Genomic DNA, 14,796 nt, shown 5'->3' with positions numbered 1-14,796 from the left:
GCGCCTCGAGAAGAGGCCCGTTGGCCATTTTGACTCGCACCCGATTTTCGCATCGCTCCAGGTTTTTCACCTCGCTTCATCCATTTTCACCGCATTCAGACGTTAATCTGGTGTGTGTGCGTAACGTGTCTTTTGAGTGGGAAATCTGCGGTTCGCCGATTGAGAGCCGTGGAACGTCCATACCCGAGGGTGTGATTTCCCAGTTGCCTTGAGGGCACCTTTGCGCAGCTTTGGCAGCGTGACTGTGACTGTCATCCGAACGGGATTCTGGTCTCGATTAGACATCGTTCTGACGTTCACTGGAGCGGATCAACTTTGGCTTGATGCCAGAATAGAGACATTGGGAATGTTCTTCTTTTCGCTCACTTGGAGCACAGTGAGTTATATTGTACGAACCTGATGGTACCATCATAGGAAATATATATTGGTTGTGCAATTGATTACTATTGTTGTTGTACTGTTATTCTTGTGTGATCTTAACACAATACTTGTTTGTTGGTAACAATTGGTGTGGTTTCACCATTGATCTTTGACATACAGAATAACACATCTTTCTGCCGTGACTCCTCTCGAGGCTCGGAGGTACACCGTGACCGGGGTTTGGGGAGGAGCACGTAACTCTATATATATATATATATATATATATATATATATATATATATATATATATATATATATATATATATATATATATATATATATATATATATATATATATATATATATACATACATACATACATACATACATACATACATATACATACATATATACATATATACATACATACATATACATACATATATACATATATACATACATACATACATACATATATACATATATACATACATACATATATACATATATATATATATATATACATACATATATACATATATACATATATATATATATACATACATACATATATACATACATACATATATATATATATATATATATATATATATATATATATTACTATAATTCACCAAATGTCTGTCTGTCCGTTCGAAGGTACCATAAAAATTGCTGAACCGATCGCAAAGATATTTTGGGTGGATAATCCTGGGATCCCCAGGAGTAAAATAGGCTATTTAGTTTTCCGAATTTCAGCTTTAGTCTCTAGCATTCTCAGGTTTGGACTCCCGCATAACATTTGCGTTTGCATGACGTTCATTGTGACGTCTTCTTACGTCGAGCAACGGTACCCCCCCCCCCCTATGGGCGGGGCTTCAATTGGGAGGCCCAAATGAAAAGGCTAAATATCGGAAATTGAAGGCTTTTCTTTTTTCTTTTAAACGATTTATATAAACATCCGTTAAATCTCGATCGGTGCAGCCGTTTGTGCGGCACCCGGGAAAATAACGTCATGCGGGAGCAAGTATCAGCAGGATGTGGCAGTGTGGGAGTCAACGTTTGCACCGATCGCTGCACCGTGTGCCGCACAAACGGCTGCACCGATCGCTGCACCATGTGCCGCACAAACGACTGCACCGAACGCTGCACGGCTGCATCGATCGGATGTGGCATGAAGGAGGATCTGCACTTCGGCATGAAGGAGGATCAGATCTAACAGATCGCTGTTTCCATCGATCTTGCCAAGGCTGTAACAGCTATTGGCTCAAAATCCTTTTAACTGTTGATTTGGTGCAGTTACACGTATCGGGAGTACATACGACATAGCGATTGTGAACACGATTATCGATCACGATTACGATCATCACGATCATAGTGTGTGTATCGATCACGATTTGAACCACGATGGAATAATATTTACCGATATGAACAGTAGTCCAGTAATAATGTGACTTGACCTCACACTAATTGCAACAGAAGCAAACTCAACTGATTTGTGTATCCTCAATATGTCCTGAATGAGGAAAAAAAAGTGTTAAGGAATTGCATGGGTGGAAAGTTTTGAAAAATGCATAAATATGATCCTACCCAAAAACCGATTTTTAGCCCTTTCTGCTAGATTTGACTATGCTGTATTTTTTTCCTTGAAGCAAAAAAAACACATAGAGTATCAGTGATGAGAATTTATTGTGATCACATCATCACATAACTGATCAACTGTTGATCAAACGATTGAACCAATTAAATATGTGTACAGAATACATATAACTCTACACAATGTCATCATCGTCGTCACAGGGCATCTGTATTGAGTTAGTGCAGCTGGATCCCCTGCAGTTTCCACATGCCGGAGTGCACTCGATATTGTTCTTTTTGCATGTGCATCTCAGGGTGCTGCAGTCAGCCTGGCAGTTGCACTTGATGACCCGCAGAAGCTTTTCAGGAGCAGGGGGTAGGGTTGTCTGAACTGGCACAAACCCCTCGACACACTTCTGCCATCCCCACTCTGTAGGACGAGGTCCATCTGTAAGATAAGACAGGGAATTTGGTTTTGTCACAGCAGCAATGATACAGAAGGTAGTGAAAATAACACACAAGATACACAGAACATCACAGTAATTGAACTTAATATATTAACTGAAATTAATATACTAAAATACAAGAATAAACATAGCAGCAATCAGGGCACACAGTAAAATGTAAATGTACCAGATGTAGATCCCTTCCATTCTTGTACTTGCAAATAGACACGCAGGCTGTGAAACTTTGCTGCTCCTGATGTTGGTGGTAAGACCTGTGGCTGAACGTAAGTAGACCTAGATGCCACCTTCTCACAGAACCGATGATATCAGAGGGAGTCCAGGGTGTCAGTTGATGTTCCATTGTAGAGAATCACCATCGCTTTCTCTCCTGCTTCTGCCACATCATCTGTAGAGGCTGAATGTGCATAGAACACCTCGGCTTGCTCTCGGAATATGTCGCTTTCTTTGAATTTCTTGAGGGAAGCTCCCTTCCCGATCCCGTGGAGGCGAGATGTAGTGTCACATCCAAGAACTGCATGTAAGAACAAGATGTGCTTACATATGTCTGGGCCAAGTAGTTGTTTTGTAGCCTTGATGTTCCAAATGCGAGGCTTCTTTGTTGTCTTCCTTGACTCAGAACAAAAGAACAGGTCATGGGAGTCCAGGCTTGCATGGTAGCAGAGAAGGACTAAGAGGTCTGCATCATCCCCCATTAGCACAGTATTGTTGGTGGTAGCACACTGCACAGCTTTCTGCACAATCAGCAGGTCAGCATCTCCTGAGGCATGGTATGTCTCACAGTTTGCCTTCTGCAGTTCTTCACTTAACATGGAAAGAAATTGCTGCTTGTTCTGCCTGTTGGCCAGGAACTGTTCCTTCTGCATTGTGACAATCATGTCGGCTGTAAATGTCACAGTGGCACCAATCTTCCCTTTTGACTGTCTGTGGTGTGTCGTGTCCTTTGTGTTGTTACTTTCATACCCATCAAACACCACTACAGCCTTGCCATACTTCTTCGTTACATACTCCGTATACTGGTGGCATATGTCTTTATAAGTAGATCCATGGGACCATGGGATGCGTTGAAGAAGTGCTCCACCATCCAAGACATACTGGCAGCCATCAACTACATTATCTGCTGGAACATGAGGCCCGATAAGACCCCAGATGGCGTCGGCGAGGGCTGGCTTCTTTGCTTCTCGAAGCAGTAGAGAGGAATCAAATAGGGCTGGGGGATAGCTACATAGCTCATATTTGAGGGCTGACTCGAGTTCATCACTGTTCTGTGCCACTATGACCAGTCTCTGGAAGAGAAGCTGTGGATCAACTTGAATTTGATCTCCATCGATCCTTACAGAAGACTTCATGCCAAGAGTGACAGCTTGATCCTTGCTCTTGAAGGTGAACTCAGCAGGTGTTAGTCCATCCATGGACTTCAGTATCGCAGTGCCAACGGACTGTGCTGTATCAACGTTGACGGTGGAAAGGGCATTCTCCCCAGTGGCAATATTCCGGAAACTAGGGTCATTGCTGAATGGATTGTGCTCCTGTAGATAACTGAGAACTGTCAGTGTGTCCTTCCAGTCACGGGATTGCCTTGCTTTGGTCATGTCTTTGTTCTGCTCTCCCAGTGTTGTAGTTGACCCCCGTGAGTCCCTCCATTGCCTGGTTTACTTCTGCACAGGCGGGCATCGATAGCAGCCACAACAGACGCTGTTGCTCCGTCATCCCTCGCCCTCGTGTGAGCCCACCACTGGTTTTTAAACTTCTCATCAGAACCTGCTCAATGACCAGGTCAGGTGAGAGACCTGCCCATAGGCGATCGCTTCGCCGAATCACGTGGAACCCTTCCTCGAAACGTTGTTGGACTTCTGGGTGTTCAGTCTTGAGGTTGTGCATCTGCTGAAGGTACACCCTGGCAGATTTGGTGTAAAGATTGTGTCCTGATGCTGCCAGATAGGGTAGCATGTCCTGGATAGCCTGCAGATGTAAGGCCCAGTTTCCAGTGCGTTCTGCACTGATGTATTTTCGTAGGATGTCCAGCATGTCCATGTACTGAACCCAGAGAGCTGAAGTTCTAGAGGACTTCTTGGTGGACTCGATGTGCTTTTGAAGGCGGTCTTTGATTCTCACTAGAACTTCAGACTGACAAACTTCTTCAGCAGATATAGCCCCATTTATCAGCTTCTCATAGATCTTATAAGCTCCCTCCAGGTCCGCATCTCTGCTTCCATCTGTTATCTGATGATCCGGTGGCCTTGCAGCTGCAGCTGCTTCGGCTGACTCTGACTCTCCATCCTTACTGTTGTCTGGAGTTCCAGATTGCTGTGGTAGATGGAAATCGAACACGTTTGATAGCATCAGTGCATTGAGGGCTGCATCAACAATTGAGTGTGCACGAACTGCTCGCGCAACAGCTTTGCCACACATCATGTGGATTACTGCATTTGGGGCATAGATCAACTCCAGCAGTTCTTGTAGCCCAGATGAGGCCATCAAGTGTCCGATGCAACCGAGGAAGCTCATTTCTGCATGGAAGCCACCCAAACGCAAGACTATTCGTCTCAGATCACTTTCCATTGGCTCAGAGTTGATAATCATGAGAGCCTTCCACCAGAGTGGCTGATCAAACGTGATTATTGGGGTGACATTGTGGCATCGTGCATGCTCACTAACAAATGTCAGGGTCGAGAATATGCATGTGCTATCACTGGGATTCAGATCGATCATCGGCAGAAGCATAACAGTTGCTTTGCCAGGGTGGTCACCATAATGCACGAACTGCATCATTCCTGACCATGCAGGTCTGGGAGACCCAAAGAGGACGGATGCTTTCCACAGGACATCAAGATTTTCACAGCTGTTCTGGACCTGAAGGTTGACAAGCTTCTGGTAGGTCAGTGCCGTCAAATTGTGCCTTTCGTCTTTGTGGTACCGTACTTGTACCCTTCCAACCATTGCCACATCCAAGGAAGTAGCCTTAATCCTGGGGATTGGCTGCCTTGATCCAATTCCAGGGGTTATGGCTGCAATCATTCCTATACCATGGAATGTACCAAGGCCATCAAGCGTGCGGATGTTATGGTCGACATTGTCAGCTACATATTGGACAAACTCTGTCGATAGGTCAGGAATGTTTGTTCCATGGAATTTGGCTGCATTTCGTTCAAACTGGTGCACCTCCTGGTATGCGCAACAAAACCCAAGGTGATGAAGAGTATCAATGAGGAACCGCGATGCAAAGTGGTGATATAGTTGCACGCCCACCCCAAACTGAAGTGGTGCTAACATGACTCTTGGTCTAGTTGCCTGCATCATTGCTTGTCCAATTGCCGCCACTTTGGCTTGAGTTTTGGTCCCGGCAAATAGTTCTTCCAGGAGCACGCGAAGAGTATCTGGAAGAAATCTGACGCCAGCCTCTTGCGATTCTATGTCATCAAGAGCTGGGTAAGACTCATAGGATAACCCGATGTCTTTGATATCTTGTTTGATGAGCTTTGCAGCTGCCTGCACAAGCTTGATCTTCTCTTGATCTTCTGTGTTTGTTTGTTTCTGCTGTGTCTCATAGTAGTCTTGCAGCACCACCCTGGCTGTTGTCCTGATGGTAACCACGTTTGGTTTCCCATTGATCTCGGTGTATATTATCTTCTCACCGAAGTGTTTTTGCAGACTCCTCTTCATATGGGTGTAACCGTATGGTTCATGTTCACTGTGTGCAAGCTTCTGCTGCATGAGGTCAATTAGATAATTTATGGTGATCTGCTCGTCATCATTTTCTTCTATATACTTCACAACCTCCAAGAATGCTGCTGTCCTCTCATCAACGACAGGCCGACCAGCCTTCCTCCTCTTGGAGACTTCTGTGTTTGTCTGATACGCTACTGGTATCTGCTTGTATGTGCGAAAATTCACACTGCAAGTCTGGTGGTAGACTGCATCTGCTGCATGTAGGTCATGCACATGCAGAATCCGTGCCTTCACAGTCTCTGACCAGTCATCACCTCGTGCACGACATGTAGAGTCCCTGTATAAAGAGAGTTGCGCCATGCGCTGACCCGAGATTTCTGGTCACGTGATTTCGTGGCGCCATTTTGTGTCTAACTTCACCGTGCGTGAATGTCAGCTTGGTACGGGAATGTTGTTTATTGCCAAACAAAATGACTGGTTGTTCTGCTTTTGGTTGTTCAAACCAATCTGGGAAATATAAGATGTATAGATTTCCAAGTGATAAAGTCAGAAGACAAATTTGGGAAGCGAAAGTCAGACGAAAGAGCTGGAAAGCGATCGACTCCTCGAGACTCTGCCAGGTAGGCCCACGCTGCTTGATGATCGATGTTCAAAAGCAATTCTATCTGCTCGGTTTTTTTTTGGTTGTCTGTCTGTTGAAAACCCTTTTAAAGGGAAGTGATTTGTGTTTGTTTATAATCTTCAAGGAGCTGACCAAAAATGCATTTCCGTGGGAAGAACCCTGCTCAATTTTTTTGTGGGTTGTGCAGCCATCCATACGTCCAAAATTTGACGAGTTATTGTTTGCTTTGTACAGTGCTCATGCGTCTTGTGGCATATTTGCTCAAATATTTCCCACCCCGGGATTTATGGCCAAATTGTAGTGATGGAAGATTTTGCACATTGGACAATCCCTATATATTTAACCTGGTGACAGCTATCGTTCCCAAAACATACAATATTTCTAGGTGATTAATGCAGTAAAACAGGTGTATTTGTGTACCCACATTTAAAACTGGCTCAACTTTCCAAAGCTGTTATCCCTTAGATAAAACTAAGGTTGTACACTATAGAAATATGGCAATACCACGTACAGAATTTGTTTTAAGTGTGTTAGACTATATGTCGGCTGGAAGTCCTACACCGGAATTGCTCTCGGCACCCTTTAAAAAATATTGGATATGCCCACACTCCTTTCTAAAAGTTATTAAAATTCAGAGAACGACAGCATTGGTTTGTCTTACTTATAATGTTAGCTCTTATATGCAGTGTTGGCTTGTAATATGCATTGCCATACCACTTTTAATATCACCACACAGCTCTTTTTCACGGCAATAGCTGAGTTTTTGACAAAACAAATATCACCTGTATGTAATAATAAGACTAAATATGTGTAGTAAAATTTTTTTTCGCAGGTTTAGAATATATCACCCCATATCGCGAATGTACATGTATATCTAATCCGACACACTTAGACACAAAATGGCGTCCAAATTTGAGTTGACACAACTCTCTATATACAGGGACTCTAACGACATGTTGCCAAAAGCGTGTCCTTGAATTCAATTGTCCTGACTTGGAAAACACTGACTTCACTTGGCTTCTTTCTCTTTTTTCCAAACTGAGCTGGTGTGCCACAAAACAGGCAATCAGTACTGTAAGAGAACCTCTTACACTCCACTCCCCTCCACCTCCCTGTAGTCGATCTTAGTGTAGGACTCTCACTGCTTGTACTTGTTTCTGACTCTTGTTGCCTGGTGTCCTTGGCTATCTGTTGTGGATTAATGTATGTCCAGCGACAGTCTTTGTGTATCTTATCACCAGGTACAGCATGAATATTGTCTCCCCTTTTTTTACTGGCCTGGTTGATAGATGAACTTCCCTTCTCGTTCTCTCCAAGTGTTGATACTGACGACCCTCCTCCGTCCAGACTGCTTGCAAATGACACACTGTTCATATGCCTCCATTTCCTGAAAGTGGAAAAAAAATATGCACGTTGAAAAATATGCACGCACGGTTGAAAACGTGCATGTTTGGAACTGGATCCTAGTCAGGGATGTGCAGAGGATGTTAGAAGGTTCATAACTCAGAAAAGAGCACTGCAGTTGTGGCGTGCGCGGCGTGTTTAAACTAGTTAGCAGAATATGTACAATGTAACATAATGTAATAAATAGCTAGCTAACTATTATAGCTGGAGGAAATTATGGAAAACCCACCTGATGAGGTTAGTATAGCGTACACCGCGATCGATGACACCGGCACAAATGCATGCTCAGGATTGTCCACTCAGTGGACGGCTTGCTGTCGCCTTCGACTGTCCAATCAGCGGACGCTATTATTATATAGATGTTTTTTTGCTTCAAGGAAAAAAATACAGCATAGTCAAATCTAGCAGAAAGGGCTAAAAATCGGTTTTTGGGTAGGATCATATTTATGCATTTTTCAAAACTTTCCACCCATGCAATTCCTTAACACTTTTTTTCCCTCATTTTTTTTTTTTTTTTTTTTTTTTTTTTTTTGGATACAATATCGAGGCTCGTGAAAGAGCGAACATTAATCACATGAACACACAGAAAGACAAACCGACACATAAAACATATAACATAGGGAGCGGTAGACAAGATGGGGAGAGAGGGGGAAGGACACAAACACAATATTTGAGAGCAGGGACCGAGAGACATGGAGACATCGAGAGATCTGAGAGAGGGCGAGGGCTTTGGGGGGGGGGGGGCGTGGGAAGGGGGCAGTGGGAGAGGTATAAAACATATGGACACTGCCAGGACTTCCAGGAAAGAAGTTGGAATTTCAAACAAGGTGGATCTGGGGTGAATTAGCGCGGGTAGAAAAGATCAAGGTTTTGGATGGGGGAAGATAAGAGATGGTGGTGAACAGCTGTTTTAAAGACCTGGAGGGAGGAGTGGGATTGAAGGGAGTGAGGGAGTTTGTTCCAGAGGCGGGAGAAAAGAGGAATGAAAGAGTGAAGGTGAGCGGAGAGCCGAGATTTCGGCAGTTTAACCATCAGAGGGTTGCTGGCAGATCTTGTGCGACCTGTAGGAATATTTGGGGGACAGAGCACAGATAGAGCTGGGGGTGCAAGGCCGGAGAGGAGTCGGTAGAAGACAGAAAGACCACCTACCTGCCTGCGGTGAGTGAGTGAAAGGCCCTCAGAGATAGCTTCATCGCGGGAGATTCCAATAATTCTGAAAGCTTTGGTTTCAACAGCGTGAAGCCGAGCTAGGTGTGAGGCAGGAGCACCGGCCCATAGGGGAGAACAGTATTCCATTGAGCTGCGGATGAAAGCCTTGTATGTGGTGAGGAGCTCAGGTGTGCCGAGGAAGGACTTCGCACGACGGAGGATGCCCAGTCGGCGACTGGCTTTGGAGGCCAGCTTGGAAATGTGGTTTTCCCAAGAAAGATCATGGCAGATAGTGAGACCCAAAATCTTGAGCGACAGAACTTCTTGGAGAGGATTGTTGAGAAAGTAGATGGGAGGGTTGTCCAGTCGATCTTTTCGGAGAGACATAGTAAGAGTGTGAGATTTGTCAGGATTGAAAGACATGTTCCACTTGTTTGACCAGTCTGTGATTTTGTCCAGGTCTTCAGAGAGTGAGGAGGCAGCAGACTGCCGATCTGAGGGAAGAGGAATGGAGCGGCAGAGAGTGGAGTCATCAGCAAAGAGATAGAGAGGATTTTCGAGAGAGTCAGAGAGATCATTGATGAAGACCAGAAAAAGCACGGGGCCCAGAACACTGCCTTGGGGAACTCCAGCCTGAACAGGAAGAGGAGATGAGAGAAACCCATTCAGGGCCACACGTTGACGACGACTAGAGAGGAAGTCCGCCAGCCATGCGTGGAGATTTCCATGGATACCAAAGGAGGAGAGTTTGGTGAGCAGAGCGGGGTGCCAGACCGTGTCGAAGGCACGTGATATGTCGAGGGAGACAGCTCTAATTTCCTGTTTGGCATTGAGGACCTCCATCCATTGTTGAGACAGCAGAAGCAGCATGTCCAGAGTAGAGTGACCTGGTCTGAAACCAAATTGATGATCAGAGATCAAGCCATTGGAGAAGAGGAAAGATTTCATATCAGAAGCAATGATGGATTCCATGACTTTGCTGATAATTGGGAGAAGGCTGATTGGTCTGTAGTTGCTAGGATCTGTTTTTGCACCTTTTTTGTGCAAAGCGGTGATGTTGGCTGATTTCCAAGCAGATGGCAGTTGACCTTGAGCAAAAGAGAGGGTGAAGAGAACAGAGAGAGGGTGAGATAGAGCAGCAGAGCAGGATTTTAGGACCCGTGGGCTGATGCCGTCGGGTCCAGTTGCAGAATCAGAGTCGAGGGTTGACAGAAACTTTTCCACCTTGTCAGGAGGAAAGGACACGGAGTCCAGGAGCAGCAGGGTACGACTGGGTATGGTGGGTACAGAGAGGGATGGGTTTGGGACACAAGATTTAGAGGCAAACACAGAGTTGAGGCATTCAGCTTTTTCACGTGCGGAGTCAGCTGTGTAGCCGTTTGAGGTAAGGGAGGGGATGGAGGGGGAACAAACACCAGAAACGGATTTGACCAGACGCCACCAGGATTTGGAAGAGGGAGACAGATAAGAGAGTTCGGTCTTGAGAACGGAGAGATATTGTTTCCTGGCTCTCCTGAGGGTGGACACACACTTGTTTCGGGCTTTGTGAAAGGAAATGAGATTTCCTTCCGTTGGATTTGCTTTCCAGGAGACGAAGGCAAGTTGTTTCTGGGCAACAGCCTCACCACAAGATTCCGTGTACCATGGACGGGAGGAAGGGTATGACAACTGAAGACGAGATGGGATAAATCTGTGCATGAGAGAGAGCAATTTACTTTGGAAGAATTCCCAGGCTGAGTTGATGTCAGAGGTGGTAGAGATGGGAGACCAGTCCAGATGATTGATGGCTGCTTGAAGACCGTGCCAGTTGGTCTGAGTGAAATGCCAGACTCGTCGACGCTGAGCAGGCTCCCTGAGGATGGTCAGAGAGATGTCCACTTTAACAAGGACATGATCAGATGATCCGATCGGAGCAGAAGAAGAGCAGCAGACATTTTCAGGGAAGTTAGTCATAACCAAGTCCAGAAGAGAAGATGTTCCGTTGACTGAGATCCGGGTCGGGAAATTGACAGATTGTGTCAGTCCCAGTGAGTCGCAGAAGTCCTTTGCTGAGGAGCCATGGCTGGTGAGAGAGGTACCCACACCCAGCCAACTGGCATGATGACAGTTGAAATCACCACATATGAGGAAGAGAGAGTTGGGATGAGTAGATAGAAGTTGGTCCATATCATCAGACAGCGAGATGTAGATGGAGTCATCACTGTTTGGTGGACGGTACAACACACATATGAACAAGAGGTGGGAGCGAAGGGGAAGCCGTAGCCAGAGGTATTCCTGGGGGTGAGGTGGAGAGAGTGCAGTGCAGGGCGAGTGAGGAAGAGAGTTTTTGATAAAGATAGCAACCCCGCCTCCAGGACGAGGCTCAGGTCTATCATACCGGAGGAGGGAGTAGCCCGGGAGAGATACTATGGAATCAGAGACATCATAAAGGAGGAAAGTTTCTGTTAAGCAGATCACGTCTGGTTTGACAGAAGCAACCTGTATGGAGAGATCAGTTAAGTTTGAACGAAGGCCCCGGATGTTTGAGGTCCATACCGTTAATGAAGAGGAAGGGGGAGCATCAGATACAGAACAGGGGGGAGGAGGGGTAGGGTAAGATGTGGAAGAGGTGGAAGAGGTAGGGAGAGCTGTTGAAGATGTGTCAGAGATTTCAGAATAGCTCGGAGAAAGGGAAGGATGGGGCGGACAAAAGGTTTGATGGTGATTGGGTGAGCCACAATGAGGTGTTATTTGAGGAGGGGGAAGAGCGAGGCAGAAGGTTGGGGGAGATGGAGGTGAGAGTTTGAAGGGGGAAGAAGCGGGGAGGACGCTTTGAGGAGGGGGAGTGAGCGGGGGGAAATTGAGAAGCAATGAGGGTGGGGAGATTTGAAGGGGAGGGGTGAGGGGGGAGTTTGGGAGGGAAGGGACAAGGGGAGGGATTTGAAAGGGATGGGATATGGGGGAGATTTGGAGGGGAGGGGTGAGGCAGGAGTCTAGGAGGGGAGGGGCGAGGGGGCGTCTTGGCGGGGAGGGGTGAGGGAGTAGTTTAGGAGGGAGGGGGCAAGGGGGGAGATTTGAAAGGGATGGGTGATGGGGAAGATTTGGAGGGGAGGGGTGATGGGGAAGATTTGGAGGGGAGGGGTTATGGGGAAGATTTGGAGGGGAGGGGTGAGATTGGATTTTTGAAAGTGTACGATTTATGGGAAACGAACATTTATTGCAAAATGAGTTTCTTGTGACCTTCGAGTTAAAAATACGTTTAAGGACGCTGGATGGAGGATGGAGTGCAGGAGAGTTTAGGGAATGTAGAACAAAGGCACTATAGGAGATGGATATTTTTTTTGGGATGAATTGATTTGGTGAGCAAGTCGAAAGCAGCCTTTTAAAGAAGAAGAAGAAAAAGGTGTTATAAAATATGACGGAATACATAACTTGAGGGGAAAGTGTAAACATTGAAGGTTAATGAGTGAAAACTATCTGGGGAAATGGGGGAGAAACACGTGGTCGAAGAACGAACGAACGAATAAGAATGAATAAACGAATGAGAACAGAGAAGGAAATGTTTTTTTTTTTTTTTTTTTTTTTTTTTTTTTGAGTTGAGATTTACACAAGGAAGTAGGCTATGGGTGAAAAGCCTGGGAATACAGAGAACGAAAGTTATTGGATCACAAACGACGGACCACTGAGAGAAAAACAAAGCCTCAAGGTTGTACAGTGCACACTGTACAAGGCCTTGCTCGCGACACGGCAAACAGACGATCAATTTATGAAAGATAAACACCGAGAAACAACCAAAGTTGCACACAATAACTTCACACACCGAAATATAAATACAGTTTCGACAAAATACAATTGTGAACAGACTTAACTTCGAAAAACGTGGAGACCGTGTGGAGGCTTCGAAAATCCCTGCCGCCGTCTCCAAGATCTCGCGAGATCTCGCGAGATCATTCAGGACATATTGAGGATACACAAATCAGTTGAGTTTGCTTCTGTTGCAATTAGTGTGAGGTTGACCCCTTTTTTTGCGTAAAATGCCTGCACTACAGTGATGTGGCTTTTATTGAAATTCTAAAGATACTGTTTAGATTTTGATGATTTGCGTGTGATATGATTCAACGGATGTTTATATGAATCGTTTAAAATAAAAAAGCCTTCAATTTCTGATATTTTGCCATCGCCATATGCAGATTCGCCACGAACCCACGATCGATGTTACTCTACGTGAACGTACCCGTTTGTTTGCGAACAGGTACGTTTTTCATGGAAGTCCTTCACGAACTTGCTGTCCATGTCTGACGTGCGACTGAAGGTGCAACAGGAATGTGGAATTTATTGGTTTCATGCTTTAGCATTCACCGTATCTGCATTGCCTGTTTGCTTCTGGCCTCCCACCCGTGCCCTAACCCTAACCCTAACCCTAACCCTAACCCTAACCTTCTGGCCTCCCACCCGTGCGTATCACGTGTATTTCTCGAGTATATCATGATATGTAATTACTCTTTAGAACGTCACATCATGGTGGCATGGTTTTAAAATGTATGCTCATAACTCAGGTCGAAATCCCACATACTATAATGTCCATGTATTGTATGCTACTATGCTAGTGTCCTTGCTCAAGTACATTGATATCCACCAATGTCCAAGTGCATATGATTTATGTAAAAGCGATCCGCTGTGCACTTTAGATCGACGTTTAAGAAAACATGTTGTGTTTCAACAACTCATATTTCTATACGAATCCTGGAGTTGCTGTTCGATGAATGCTCACTTTAATCTCCCCAGTTCTTGCCCTAATCCAATCTGACTGCACTTCATGCTTTTCAAACTCACAAAAAATGACAGGAGGGTAGTTCAATTGATGCTTACTGTGGAATTGTACATTTTGGTTCAAATCTCCATGAAATTTATTCACATGGCAACCAAAATGGAGAGGATCGGTTTTATGGTGCACACCCGCAACGTTATTTTGCAAAGGATTTTGATGAAGATGTTTTTTTGCACTTGGGGATTTGCACACATTACAGATTGCATAGAAAAAAAATAATTACATTTTTGCTGCAATGTTCCATTTCTAATGTTTCTCCATATCTTCCCTTATACATTTTGTTTTGCAACTCTGTAAAAGCTGGCAATTTTGATTCTGCAAGAAAATATGACGTTTCCTGTAAAGACCTTTTCAGGTCCATTGGCTTCCTGGTGTGTCATGTCTTATCCAAGTGCTTGTGGTTTGATTATGTCATTGAGACTTTCCGTGTGCAGCTATTTTTATTTTTTCCACATGAAACCGTTTTTTATTTATTTCAGCTGCCAACTGCACGCTTTCTTTAATCCCAATAAGCCTAGTTCCACAAGCTGAGAAGCAACTTTTGGACAGAAAGAAATGCTTGTATTATAGCTTATTCATAAAAGACAAATCAGCAAAATTAAGGCAAAAACAATGGCAGCAGCAAAAAGAATCATGCATAGTAACTCCTCAGTCACATTTGCTCTACGGCTAGGATACGGCGGCCGTACCCCCCCCTAAATTGACAGAAACGTGCGGCGGCCGCAGAGTTTCTGAGGTGGCCT

General features: G+C 44.9%; 1 long non-coding RNA gene across 1 annotated transcript; it reads right to left on the bottom strand.

The window, feature by feature from the left end:
- Positions 1-2,032: 2,032 nt before the first annotated feature.
- On the bottom strand, positions 2,033-8,417 carry LOC137436709 (uncharacterized). The gene is made up of 2 exons (XR_013620894.1): positions 8,327-8,417; positions 2,033-2,386 (listed from the first exon to the last, which is right to left on the bottom strand). It is a non-coding gene; the product is annotated as an uncharacterized LOC137436709 (long non-coding RNA).
- Between the last annotated feature and the right edge of the window lie 6,379 nt (positions 8,418-14,796).

The sequence above is a fragment of the Myxine glutinosa genome, chromosome 11, assembly GCF_964187855.1.
Source record: "Myxine glutinosa chromosome 11, kmMyxGlut1.1, whole genome shotgun sequence".
Lineage (NCBI taxonomy): Eukaryota > Metazoa > Chordata > Myxini > Myxiniformes > Myxinidae > Myxine > Myxine glutinosa.
This window is presented reverse-complemented; position numbering and strand designations above follow the sequence as displayed.